At 39.4% G+C, this 12,863-nt stretch overlaps 1 protein-coding gene across 1 annotated transcript in view; it reads right to left on the bottom strand.

Moving 5' to 3' along the window:
* The window catches only part of pnoc (prepronociceptin), an 87,992-nt gene extending 75,446 nt beyond the window's left edge, over positions 1-12,546 (bottom strand). The window contains exon 1 of the mRNA XM_062969360.1: positions 12,410-12,546. The gene's annotated coding sequence lies outside the window, so the exon portion shown is untranslated. The remainder of the gene's footprint in view (positions 1-12,409) is intronic.
* Positions 12,547-12,863: the final 317 nt, after the last annotated feature.

The raw sequence follows: 12,863 nt of genomic DNA, 5'->3' as shown, positions 1-12,863 counted from the left end.
GTAAAATAATAAATGTAATAATAATAATGCATAGAGTAAAATAATAACTGTAATAATAATAATAATAGAGTAAAATAATAAATGTAATAATAATAATACATAGAGTAAAATATTAAATGTAATAATAATAATAATAATAGAGTAAAATAATAAATGTAATAATAATAATACACAGAGTAAAATAATAAAAGTAATAATAATAATAATACATAGAGTAAAATAATAAAAGTAATAATAATAATAATACATAGAGTAAAATAATAAAAGTAATAATAATACATAGAGTAAAATAATAATAATAATAATAATAATAATAATAATAATGATAATAATAATAATAGAGAAAAAATAATAAATTATGTATATATTCGAGTATAAGCCAACCCAAATATAAGCCAACCAGGACCCTCACTCAAGTATAAGCCGAGGGGGGCTTTTTCAGCCCTAAAAAAGGACTGAAAAACTCGGCTTATGCTTGAGTATATACGGTATATAAACGATGGAGTGAGTTTGTTTTCTATCTTCTCCTCTCTGGAGAAAACCTATGGATTCAACAAGAAAAACGATTCCACCTAAAAAACGATTCCACCTAAAGATTGGATGGAATTCCTTGACTGTAAGAGAACTATTTCATAAAGAAATGGACCACTTTGGATGTGGATGGACTCTCCGTCTTTGGAGGCCTTTGAGCAAAGTTTGGATGGGCATCTTTTGAAAGTGCTTTGGTTGTATATCCCGGAATGGCAGAATGGAGTTGGACTAGATAGCCTTTGTGGTCCCTTTCAACTACGAACTTTGGCTGGCATCCTCAGAGGTTGTGAGGTTGGGTAGTTTGTCTCAGTTTGGCTGTAAGTTTGTCATTGTTGCAATGTTTGGCAACTTTTGAATTTCCATAGCTCAATGCTTTGAAACCATGAGTGTTGTAGTTTGACAATAGCCTTCTCTGCCAAAATGTACCAAACTCCAACTCCCAGGATTGCATAGAAGTTCAAGTGGAATCAATCTGTATGAATTCAGTAGTGTAGATGCATCCCTATTGCAACATTCCATTATTATTATTATTATTATTATTATTATTATTATTATTATTATCATTATTACATCACACAGTCCTAAACACTTGGGAAGTGTTCGACTTGTGATTTTGTGATACGAAATCCAGCATATCTATCTCGTTTGCTGTGTCATACTATGTCTTTGTTTCAATAATAATAATAATAATAATAATAATAATAATAATACATCACACAGTCCTAAAGGCTTGGGAAGTGTTCGACTTGTGATTTTGTGATACGAAATCCAGCATATCTATCTCGTTTGCTGTGTCATACTATGTCTTTGTTTCAATAATAATAATAATAATAATAATAATAATAATAATAATAATACATCACACAGTCCTAAAGGCTTGGGAAGTGTTCGACTTGTGATTTTGTGATACGAAATCCAGCATATCTATCTCGTTTGCTGTGTCATACTATGTCTTTGTTTCAATAATAATAATAATAATAATAATAATAATACATCACACAGTCCTAAAGGCTTGGGAAGTGTTCAACTTGTGATTTTGTGATACGAAATCCAGCATATCTATCTCGTTTGCTGTGTCATACTATGTCTTTGTGTCAATAATAATAATAATAATAATAATAATAATAATAATAATAAATCACACAGTCCTAAACACTTGGGAAGTGTTCAACTTGTGATTTTGTGATACGAAATCCAGCATATCTATCTCGTTTGCTGTGTCATACTATGTCTTTGTGTCAATGATAATGATAATAATAATAATAATAATAATAATAATAATACATCACACAGTCCTAAACACTTGGGAAATGTTCGACTTGTGATTTTGTGATACGAAATCCAGCATATAGATCTCGTTTGCTTTGTCAGACTATGTCTTTGTGTCAATAATAATAATAATAATAACTTTATTTTTGTAAGCTGCCACCATCTCCTCAAAGGGACTCGGAGCGGCTTACACGGGGACAAGCCCAACCAATCAACATTTACATTATAAAATATACAATTAAAACACCAGTATCGAACTAAAAACAGATTAAACAAACCATGGTTAAAATAGCACAACTATAAAAACATTGAAAAATTACCACTCATCCGAGAGCCAGGTCCAATCCTAGGGCATAATGGCCGACTAACAAACTAATTGAAATTAGAATTGATGTATGTATCAAAGTAAAAAATATGAGGTAGGCAGGGCCGGTTGGACATATGAGGCTGCTGAAGCGTCGACAGCAGCCCATAGCGCCACAGCAGAGATCGCCCAATTCTCCCTTAGTTCCTGGACGCGGCCGCAGATCGCCCTGGCGACCTGTGGCCGCGTCCAGGAAGGGAGAATTGGGCAAGGAGGAGGCAAGTGGACAATATCAACAGAAAGGAGGAAACCATGAAAATGAACAAAATCTGGCAAACAGCATTTTAAAACTCTAAAATCAGGACAGTAAATAAAGAAACACACTCTGAAAACGGGAATTCCAGACATGAAAAAACCAGGTAACACCTCCCAACAAAGGATTCCCACAGGTAGGAATCAGCCAGACCTTGAAGCTGCAAGGCTTTTCACTGCTAATCAAGGTGATTAATTGCAACATTCACACTTGCCTCCAACAGACAAGAATTCTTTCTCCCACCCTGGACCTTCCACAGATATATAAACCTCTCTTGCTTAGTTTCCAACAGACCTCACAACCTCAGAGGATGCCTGCCATAGATGTGGGCGAAACGTCAGGAGGGAATACTTCTGGAACATGGCCACGCAGCCCGAAAGACATACAACAACCCTAAAGGGTAAATGTTTTCCTCCTGACATTAAGTCCAGTCATGTCTGATTCTGGGGTTTGGTGCTCATCTCCATTTCTAAGCCAAAGAGCCAGCGTTGTCCGTAGACTCCTCCAAGGTCATGTGGGATGACTGCATGGAGCAGCGTTACCTTCCCGCTGGAGCAGTACCTATTGATGCACTCACATTTGCATGTTTTTGAACTTCTGGGTTGGCAGAAGCTGGGGCTAACAGTGAGGGCTCACTCTGGTCCCCCAATTCAAACCTGCTGCAGCCTTTCGGTCCAGAATTTCAGCAGCTCAGCGCTTTCACATGCTGTGCCATCAGGGGATATTATTTCTTAAAGGTTGTGAATATACAATATTTCTGATTGGTTTTTTTTGTTTGTTGGAGGCAAGTATGAATGCTGCAATTAGGAAAAATGATAAGGATGTAATGGCTTTGCAGATTTACAGCCAGGCTGTTTCCTCTCTGAGTGAATTTTTTGTTGGGAGGTGTTAGCTGGCCCTGATTGTTTCCTGTCTGGAATTCCCCTGTTTTCAGAGTGGTGTTCTTTGCGATATGGTATGTGCTTCTGCCGTCTGTGGCCGTGAGAAAACAGAGGATTTACCAGACTTTGATGATGGGAATACTTTGTTGGGAGGTGTTAGCTGGCCCTGATTGATTCATGACTGGATTTCCCCTGCTTTGCTACACCCATTACAATGGTCCACGCTGGCATGGCACTTCTGAAGGAGAAGAGTTCACTTCCTGAGAAAGGAAGTGTCTATTCTCCTGGGGCTGCGTTCTCCCAAACAAAACTGATCTGAAGCTAGTCCGAAGTCTGAAAAATCTTCTGAAGAGATATCATAACCAGGAAACCTTTGTGTAGTACTTGTAGACTAGAAATAACAAAAAAATTAAAATTGTTGCAAAGTTTATTAAAATATTTATTTGTTAAAATGCAAGATTGGTGTTAATTCTATGTAATGTTACTATATGAACATAATGTTGTTAATAAACTTCTGGTTGTAAGGTAAACTCTTTTATCCATTCTATTCACCTTCTACCTTTTATTTCTCGGTGATTGGGTTTTTTTGGGGGGGGGGCACCAAAATCCTGTTTCGCTTACACTTGAAAATTTCCTTGGGCCGGCCCTGGAGGTAGGCAACACAGGTACAGTAGAGTCTCACTTATCCAACGTTCTGGATTATCCAACGCATTTTTGTAGTCAATGTTTTCACTACATCGTGATATTTTGGTGCTAAATTAGTAAATACAGTAATTACTACATAGCATTCCTGCGTATTGAACTACTTTTTCTGTCATATTTGTTGTAAAACATGATGTTTTGGTGTTTAATTTGTAAAATCATAATGTAATTTGATGTTTAATAGGCTTTTCCTTAATCTCTCCTTATTATCCAACATATTCGCTTATCCAACGTTCAGCCGGCCCGTTTATGTTGGATAAGTGAGACTCTACTGTACTAAAGTTTTGAGCTCTAGCCTTGAAACAGGTTCAGGTTTCTGGAGTTTGTACTAAAGTTAAAGTTTGGACTAAAACCCGGAGCAGATTGATGATGTCAACCCTCATTCATCGACAGAAGAGTCTCCAGTCACCATGAGAAGATCAGGGAGGAAAACGAGACAGGTGATAGACGTGTATGAGATTGACTGCTGTTCAGAAAGTGTCCAGAAAGGAGGAGGCATTTGTCATCCTCATTCATAATATTGCAAGACAACCGAGAGCGGAGCCTTCCAGGAAAGCTTGAATGGTGCAATATGACTCATGGCTCAGTGGCTGCAAGTAGTCACAGGGGAACCTGCTGCCGTTGGCTCGGAGTGCGTCTACACTGTAGAATGAATCCAGTTTGACACCACTTTAACTGCATATGTTTCCATGCCATGAATTCCTGGAAGTTGTCATTATACAAGGTCTCTAACCTTCGTGCCAAAGAATGCTTGTGTTTCACTAAGCTACAAATCCATAGCATTATGCCATGGCAGTTAAAGTGGTGTCAAACTGCACTCATTCTCCAATGTAGATGCCACACTGTCCTTCTATTTGGGGGCTTCTATTTGGGACCCCTTCTGATCCAATTCAAAGCAAGCAAGGCAGATGGCAACTCCTGATTTTACTGGCATGCTAAGCCTGTGCTATCTTTTAGTATGAGCCTAATCAGAATCAGTTCAGCCATATGGATAACTTCTTTTAAGTTCGGACTAAAACCCGGAGTAGATTCCCCACTGTGCTAAGCAAGCAAGCACCGGCTACCAACAAAAATACTATATTCTTACAGAACATCATCGTGGTCTAATTCTTCCATATTACTAAGTACTAAGAGGAGACAAAGGGTGCATCTACACTGTAGAATTGATGTGGTTTGACACCACTTTAACTGCCATGGCTCAATGCTATGGGATCTGTAGTTTGGTGAAGCATGAATCCTCTTTGGCAGAGAAGGAAACTACAACTCCCTTGATACCAGAGATTTGAGTCAAGGCAGTTAAAGTGGTATCAAACTGCATCAATTCTACAATGTAGATGTACCCAAAGAAGAACTAACATAATTAAGCATGGTGTTTATTGGATTTTTTTATTAGGGCAGACAATAATCCGTCTTTTTCTAAGTCTGTTTAAGACAATGGCTTTTGGAAAGAAGAGAGATCCTGCTAAAATCACATAAAACTTCCTTTTTATATGTAACTAGCTGTGCCCGGCCACGGGTTGCTGTGGCAAAGTGGTGGTATTATTGGTTAAAAATTGTTGTGGAATTTTTATTTGACGTTATTTGTATTTTTTAATTAATTTTATTGTAAGTAATCTTTTTATTCATTATATTTTATTATTTTCTTGTATTATTTTTAGTTATTTTCTGCTATTATAGTATTTTATTGTATTAATTTTTTTAGTGTTTTTAATTATTTTTAGTGTTTTTTATTTTTTTTATTGGGTTGCTAGGAGACCAAGTGGGCGGAGCTTAGCCTTCTAACTGGCAGCAATTGGATAAAAGCAATTATTTTTCTTTATTTTTCTTTTCTTTTTGTTGTCTTGTCCTTGAGGCGTGGATGAGGGGTTGTGCTGTCAATTTTCGAGGTTGTGGGATGTTTAGTTTTGTTGTTTTATCCGGTACCGTGATTCCATCATTTTTTATATATATGGATGGCACATGGGTAAAGGTAAATGCTATTTTTTTAAAAATATAAAGTTTTGCAAAGTCTTTACTGTTGGTCCTGAACTGGACAGAGAAAAGAATAATTTAAAACATGATTATAAAAAAAGTTCTTGAATTCTGGCCAGGGGCTTGCATCAAGTGAACGCCCATTGGATGCAACTGTTTCTGACTTTTCTGGAAACTCAGTATGAATGGCAAGCAATTGCATGTGGACTCATGTCCAGCCCTTGAGCACCACTTTGCAATAATAGAATGCTAGCAAGGAACCCCAAGGGTCATCTAGTCCAACCCACCTCATGTAGAAATGCACCTCTAAAGCACTCCTGAAAGATGCCCTTCCAAGACTTCAAAGAAGGAGAGTCGATCACCTTCCAAAGCCATCTATTCCACTAAAAACTAAAAGAGTTCTTCCATATGTTTAAGTGATTTACTTCTTAAAATTTGAATCTATTGGATTTGTCTTTGAGTTTCTGGAGAAGCAGAAAACAAGCTCACCACTTCCCTTCGGATATGTAAAGATATTTATTATATTATATATAAAGATAACGATTGTTTCTCCTCTCCATCTATTGTTCTCTCTCTTGGAGATAATTTTAAATTGTGTTGTTGAAGGCTTTCATGCCCAGAATCACTGGGTTGCTTTGAGTTTTGCGGGCTGTATGGCTATGTTCCAGAAGCATTCTCTTCTGACGTTTCACCCACATCTATAGCAGGCATCCTCAGAGGTTGTGAGGTCTGTTGGAAATGAGACAAGTGGGGTTTATATGTCAGTGGAATGATGTCCAGGGTGGGAGAAAGAACTGTTGTCTGTTTGAGGCAAGTGTGAATGTTGCAATTGGCCAGCTTGATTAGTATTGAATGACTTTGTAGCTTCAAAGCCTGGCTGCTTCCTACCTGGGGGAATCCTTTGTTGGGAGGTGTTGCCTGATTGTTTCCTGTTCTTGTTTTTTTTAGTGTTGCTCTTTATTCACTGTCCTGATTTATTTACTGTCCGGATTCCCCCTGGCAGGAAGCAGCCAGGCTTCGAAGCTGCAAGGCTGTTCGATGCTAATCAAGCTGGCCAATTGCAATATTCACACTTGCTTCCCAAAGATAATAGTAACTTTATTCTTATATCCCGTCTCATCTCCCCAAAGGGACTTTGGGTGGCTCACATGGGGTCCAAGCCCAGAATACAACATAAAATACAACAGCAAAATGCATTTAAAACATATAAACATATAAAATCAAAAGGCATATAAAATACAATAAAAACATAATTACAACTGACCAAAAACCAGGCGCAGTAAGCATATTCAAGATTGAAGTAAAACAGTAGAATTTATATCTTGCAACCTCTAAAGCTGGACCAGAATAAAGTGCAATGGCTGGGTATAGGTGGACACCATCAATTGTGTCAAATCAGTCAAATGCACATCAAAATAGCCAGGTTTTCAGCTCTTTCTGGATAACAGATAAGAGTTCATTCTCCCACCCTGGACACTATTCCACAGATATATAAACCCCATTTTCTCAGTTTCTAACAGACCACACAACCTCTGAGGATGCCTGTCGTAGATGTGGGTGAAACGTCAGGAGAGAATGCTTCTGGAGCATGGCCATACAGCCTGGAAAAACTCACAGCAACCAGGTAACATTTAAATTCTCCCTATATTTTGTATTGTAGCCATTTCGTTTCAAGCCACCTGCCAATGTATGGCAACCCCATACTGTTTTCTTAGAAAGACATACGCATAATTTTGCCAGTTGGTTCCTTCGAAATATAGTTTGCAGCACCTGGTATTTCTTGGCGGCCTCCCATCCAAGTACTAACCAGGGCCGCCCCTGCTTAGCATCCAAAATACAAAAGGATATGGAGCCTTTGGGGATGCATAATTCTGCCAGTTCATTCCTTCGAAAGATAGTCTGCAGCACCTAGTATTTGTTGGTGGCCTCCCATCCAAGTACTAACCAGGGCCGCCCCTGCTTAGCATCCAAGAGACAAAAGGAAATGGAGCCTTTGGGGACGCATAATTCTGCCAATTCATTCCTTTGAAATATAGTCTGCGGCACCTAGTATTTGTTGGCGGCCTCTCATCCAAGTACTAACCAGGGCCGCCCCTGCTTAGCATCCAAGAGACAAAAGGAAATGGAGCCTTTGGGGACGCATAATTCTGCCAATTCATTCCTTTGAAATATAGTCTGCGGCACCTAGTATTTGTTGGCGGCCTCTCATCCAAGTACTAACCAGGGCCGCCCCTGCTTAGCATCCAAGAGACAAAAGGAAATGGAGCCTTTGGGGACGCATAATTCTGCCAATTCATTCCTTTGAAATATAGTCTGCGGCACCTAGTATTTGTTGGCGGCCTCTCATCCAAGTACTAACCAGGGCCGCCCCTGCTTAGCATCCAAGAGACAAAAGGAAATGGAGCCTTTGGGGACGCATAATTCTGCCAATTCATTCCTTTGAAATATAGTCTGCGGCACCTAGTATTTGTTGGCGGCCTCTCATCCAAGTACTAACCAGGGCCGCCCCTGCTTAGCATCCAAGAGACAAAAGGAAATGGAGCCTTTGGGGACGCATAATTCTGCCAATTCATTCCTTTGAAATATAGTCTGCGGCACCTAGTATTTGTTGGCGGCCTCTCATCCAAGTACTAACCAGGGCCGCCCCTGCTTAGCATCCAAGAGACAAAAGGAAATGGAGCCTTTGGGGACGCATAATTCTGCCAATTCATTCCTTTGAAATATAGTCTGCGGCACCTAGTATTTGTTGGCGGCCTCTCATCCAAGTACTAACCAGGGCCGCCCCTGCTTAGCATCCAAGAGACAAAAGGAAATGGAGCCTTTGGGGACGCATAATTCTGCCAATTCATTCCTTTGAAATATAGTCTGCGGCACCTAGTATTTGTTGGCGGCCTCTCATCCAAGTACTAACCAGGGCCGCCCCTGCTTAGCATCCAAGATACAAAAGGAAATGGAGCCTTTGGGGATGCATAATTCTGCCAGTTCATTCCTTCGAAATATAGTCTGCAGCAACTGGTATTGGTTGGCGGCCTCCCATCCAAATACTAACCAGGGCCGCCCCTGCTTAGCATCCAAGATACAAAAGGATATGGAGCTTTTGGGGACGCATAATTCTGCCAGTTGGTTCCTTCGAAATATAGTTTGTAGCACCTGGTATTTGTTGGCGGCCTCCCATCCAAGTACTAACCAGGGCCGCCCCTGCTTAGCATCCAAAATACAAAAGGATATGCCGTGTTTTAGGAATTTATTTGGGCACAATTCCCCCCCTTTTTATTCCCTGCAGTGATATTGTTCAGGTAATGAATACATACAACCAAATGCTAGAAAGGAGATCGCTTTGAATTTCCATGGAATGCAGCTCTCTATTCATTTGTTCATTATCTATTATTTTTGTCTTAAAAAACACAACAACCCAATAGAGAAAAGGGAATGGAAAATATAATATAATCATAGCTTCTCTGCTTTATCAACTTTAATATTTGAAGTTCCTTAAAAGTCTGTCTTAGTTTGGAAAGGCAACCAAAAAATAAAATAAATAAACACTAAAAAAAACCCAACTTTGGAATATCACAAGCTTATTCTTTTCACATTAAGAAGAATGACAGATAAATAGATAATATTTTCGGCCTCGTTGTAGGACGAAAGCAACCCAAATCGGGGTCCTTTTTCCTGGCATTTCTCCGCCTTTCCGAATCGCTCTGAAAGCTCCGGAGCCTTTGTCTGGTGCTTTTCCCGCACCGTATAATTTAGCCAATTATCGTCAATTTTACGATAGGATGCACACGCTGCCGCTCGCGTTTCTGCAGGTGTATGATCAGGATGGGGGAGAAAAATGGATATTATCTGTATTTCTCGTCCAAATCCAGAGTATTGTTCTCCCATATAAATGAGAAAATATGGGTTTGCTGAAAGGCTCCAGGAGCACGGAAAGGCCACCCAAAAGTTCCCTTTTTTGTTCAGTGCAAACCATACTTTTGTTTCCAGAAGAGAAGGAAACAAAAGCAAGCCGGAAGAAAAAGGAGGAAAAAAAAGAGAAGGTGGGATTTGTCATCACATCATTTTAAACAAAAAGGCCAGTTTCCTATTAACCAATGAGCTGGAAACGGACCGTCGGAAAGCAAAGAAAGATAGAGATCGATAGGAAAGAGGAAAAAGTGGGTTGCTGTGAGTTTTCCGGCCATGTTCCAGAAGCATTCTCTCCTGATGTTTCGCCCACATCTATGGCAGGCATCCTCAGAGGTTTGTGGTCTGTTGGAAACTAGGCAAGTGGGGTTTATATATCTATGGAATGATGTCCAAGTTTGGAGAAAGAACTCTTGTCTGCTTGAATGTTGCAATTGTCCCCCTTGATTAGCATTGTATGGCCTCGCAGCTTCAAAGCCTGGCTAATTCCTGCCTGGGTGAATCTTCCGTTGGGAGATGATAATCAGGCCCTGATTGTTTCATGTTTGGAATTTCTCTGTTTTCAAAGTGTTATTCTTTATTTACTGTCCTGATTTTAGAGTTTTTTAAAATACAGTAGAGTCTCACTTATCCAAGCTAAACGGGCCAGCAGAAGCTTGGATAAGCGAATATCTTGGATATAAGGAGGTATTAAGGAAAAGCCTATTGAACATCAAATTCGGTTATGATTTTACAAATTAAGCACCAAAACATCATGTTATACAAAAAATTTGACAGAAAAAATAGTTCAACACACAGTAATGCTATGTAGTAATTACTGTATTTAAAAATTTAGCACCAAAATATCACGATGTATTGCAAACATTGACTACAAAAATGCGTTGGATAATCCAGAACGTTGGATAAGCGAGTGTTGGATAAGTGAGACTCTACTGTACTGGTATCCAGATTTTGTTCATTTTCATGGTTTCCTCCTTTCTGTTGAAACTGTCCACATGCTTGTGGATTTCAATGGCTTCTCTGTGTCATCTGGCATGATGGTTGTTGGAGTGGTCAAGAATTTCTTGTTAGTATGGTTTATCTTATTATTTGAGAATACAGAAATGCTGGACCACTCTAACATAAACCCCATTTGCCCGGTTTCCAACAGACCTCACTACCTTTGAGAATGCCTTCCATAGATGTGGGTGAAATGTCAGGAGAGAATGCTTCTTAAACATGGCCATACAGCCCAGAAAACTCACAATGACCCATTGATTCTGGTCATGAAAGCCTTCGACAACACAAAGAGAAAAAGGCTTTTGAGGGAGACAGATTGAAAAATCCCCTCTTTGTAAAGAGAAAGTAGTTCAATTGACTCGATAGATAGCTAGATAGATTAGATAGATTTAGATTGATGCCGGATAAATGGAGTTTCTGGTTGCTTGAGAGTTACTATTAAAAACAAAGCTAGGACACCACTCTTTACTATACTATGCAATAAACCCCATATTGAGTTGACATTCATATTGAAATATCGTAAATAAGAGCAAAACTTAACACAGTTGCTTTGGAATTTTAATTTAAAGTATTATTTATTTGATGCATTTATTTATTTATTTTGCCCATCATTTGAGTTTCTGGTTAATTGAGAGTCTATTAGAATTCTTCCCAAGCACCAAAGTCCTATTGCATTCTGTTCAAAGTGGTTCTGTTTTGGTAGATAAAAGCAAAAACGGAGGAAGATGATAAGAAAAGTAATTCAACAGAGAGTCTGTTGCGATTCTTTCCAAACACCAAAGCGAATATATATTTTGGTAGATTAAATGCATGAACACAATTAGAAAAGTAATTGAACAGAAAGTGTATTGCAATTCTTTCCGAACACCAAAGCACTAGCAAAGCGAATATATTTTGGTGGATTAAATGCATGAACACAATTAGAAAAGTAATTGAACAGAGAGTGTATTGCAATTCTTTCCAAACACCAAAGCACTAGCAAAGCGAATATATTTTGGTGGATTAAATGCATGAACACAATTAGAAAAGTAATTGAACAGAAAGTGTATTGCAATTCTTTCCGAACACCAAAGCACTAGCAAAGCGAATATATTTTTGTGGATTAAATGGTTGGACAGTATTAGAAAAGTAATTTGTTTTTCGAGAAAGCAAAGCAAATTCTTCCCGAAGAAATTCTATTTTGTTGACTAGCACCGAATATAAGACAGGGATCCTTCTTTCTCTGTTCAATTATTTTCCTGAGGTTTCTCTTCCCTGAATTTACCTCCAAAATAAACTCCTTAAAGAGGATTGTATCTTTCAAAACAATACTAAGTGGTTCGTTAATTGGAGACCATCCCGAGCTCAACCTATGAAAGCAGATAAGCACTCGTCCAACTCGAAAGGTCAGGATAAGAAGGGGGAAAGGTCACCGGAACAGCCGTCAATAGGCGTCAAAATCCACGAGATCTCTCCCCATAAGTGGCTTGATTCCAAAGGGAAAGACAAAGGGAATAGAAACAGTATTTGGGCATTCGATCCCGAGCCGAAGCTTACCTGCCTGTGCGCTCCGAGTCCCAAGATATCCTTCCAACGCCGGAGCTTTTTTGCACTGTGTGGCTGTCAGCGTGGGCCCTTATATATATATGGATGCACACACATCCACACCTCCTCCTCCTCCTTTTCCACGCATTAGTAGGAGGAGGACCGGTGAGCACAGCCCTCTCCGGAGAAGACCTGGAGGCTGGAGCAAAGAGCCCCCAAAGAAGGGCTTGGTCACACTTGGAGACCCCCGGAACAATGAATGGTTTCCACAGGGAAAAGGGGAAAATCTGTGCCATGTTGCCATCATCATCATCACAATTGGCAAGGCCTCAGGCAAGGCTGAGAATGAGGAAAACGGGGAAGCGGCTCACTCAAGCATCCCCAATGCAGTTCCCTGGATGTGTTGCATGAGAAAACCAGCCCTGGGTCCTTGGGATGTCTAGTTTGTTTATTTATTATTTACAGT

This window comes from Anolis carolinensis, chromosome 1 (genome assembly GCF_035594765.1).
Source record: "Anolis carolinensis isolate JA03-04 chromosome 1, rAnoCar3.1.pri, whole genome shotgun sequence".
Classification (NCBI taxonomy): Eukaryota; Metazoa; Chordata; class Lepidosauria; order Squamata; family Dactyloidae; genus Anolis; species Anolis carolinensis.
Note: the sequence above shows the minus strand (reverse complement) of the source record. Positions and strands in the feature narration are given on the sequence as shown.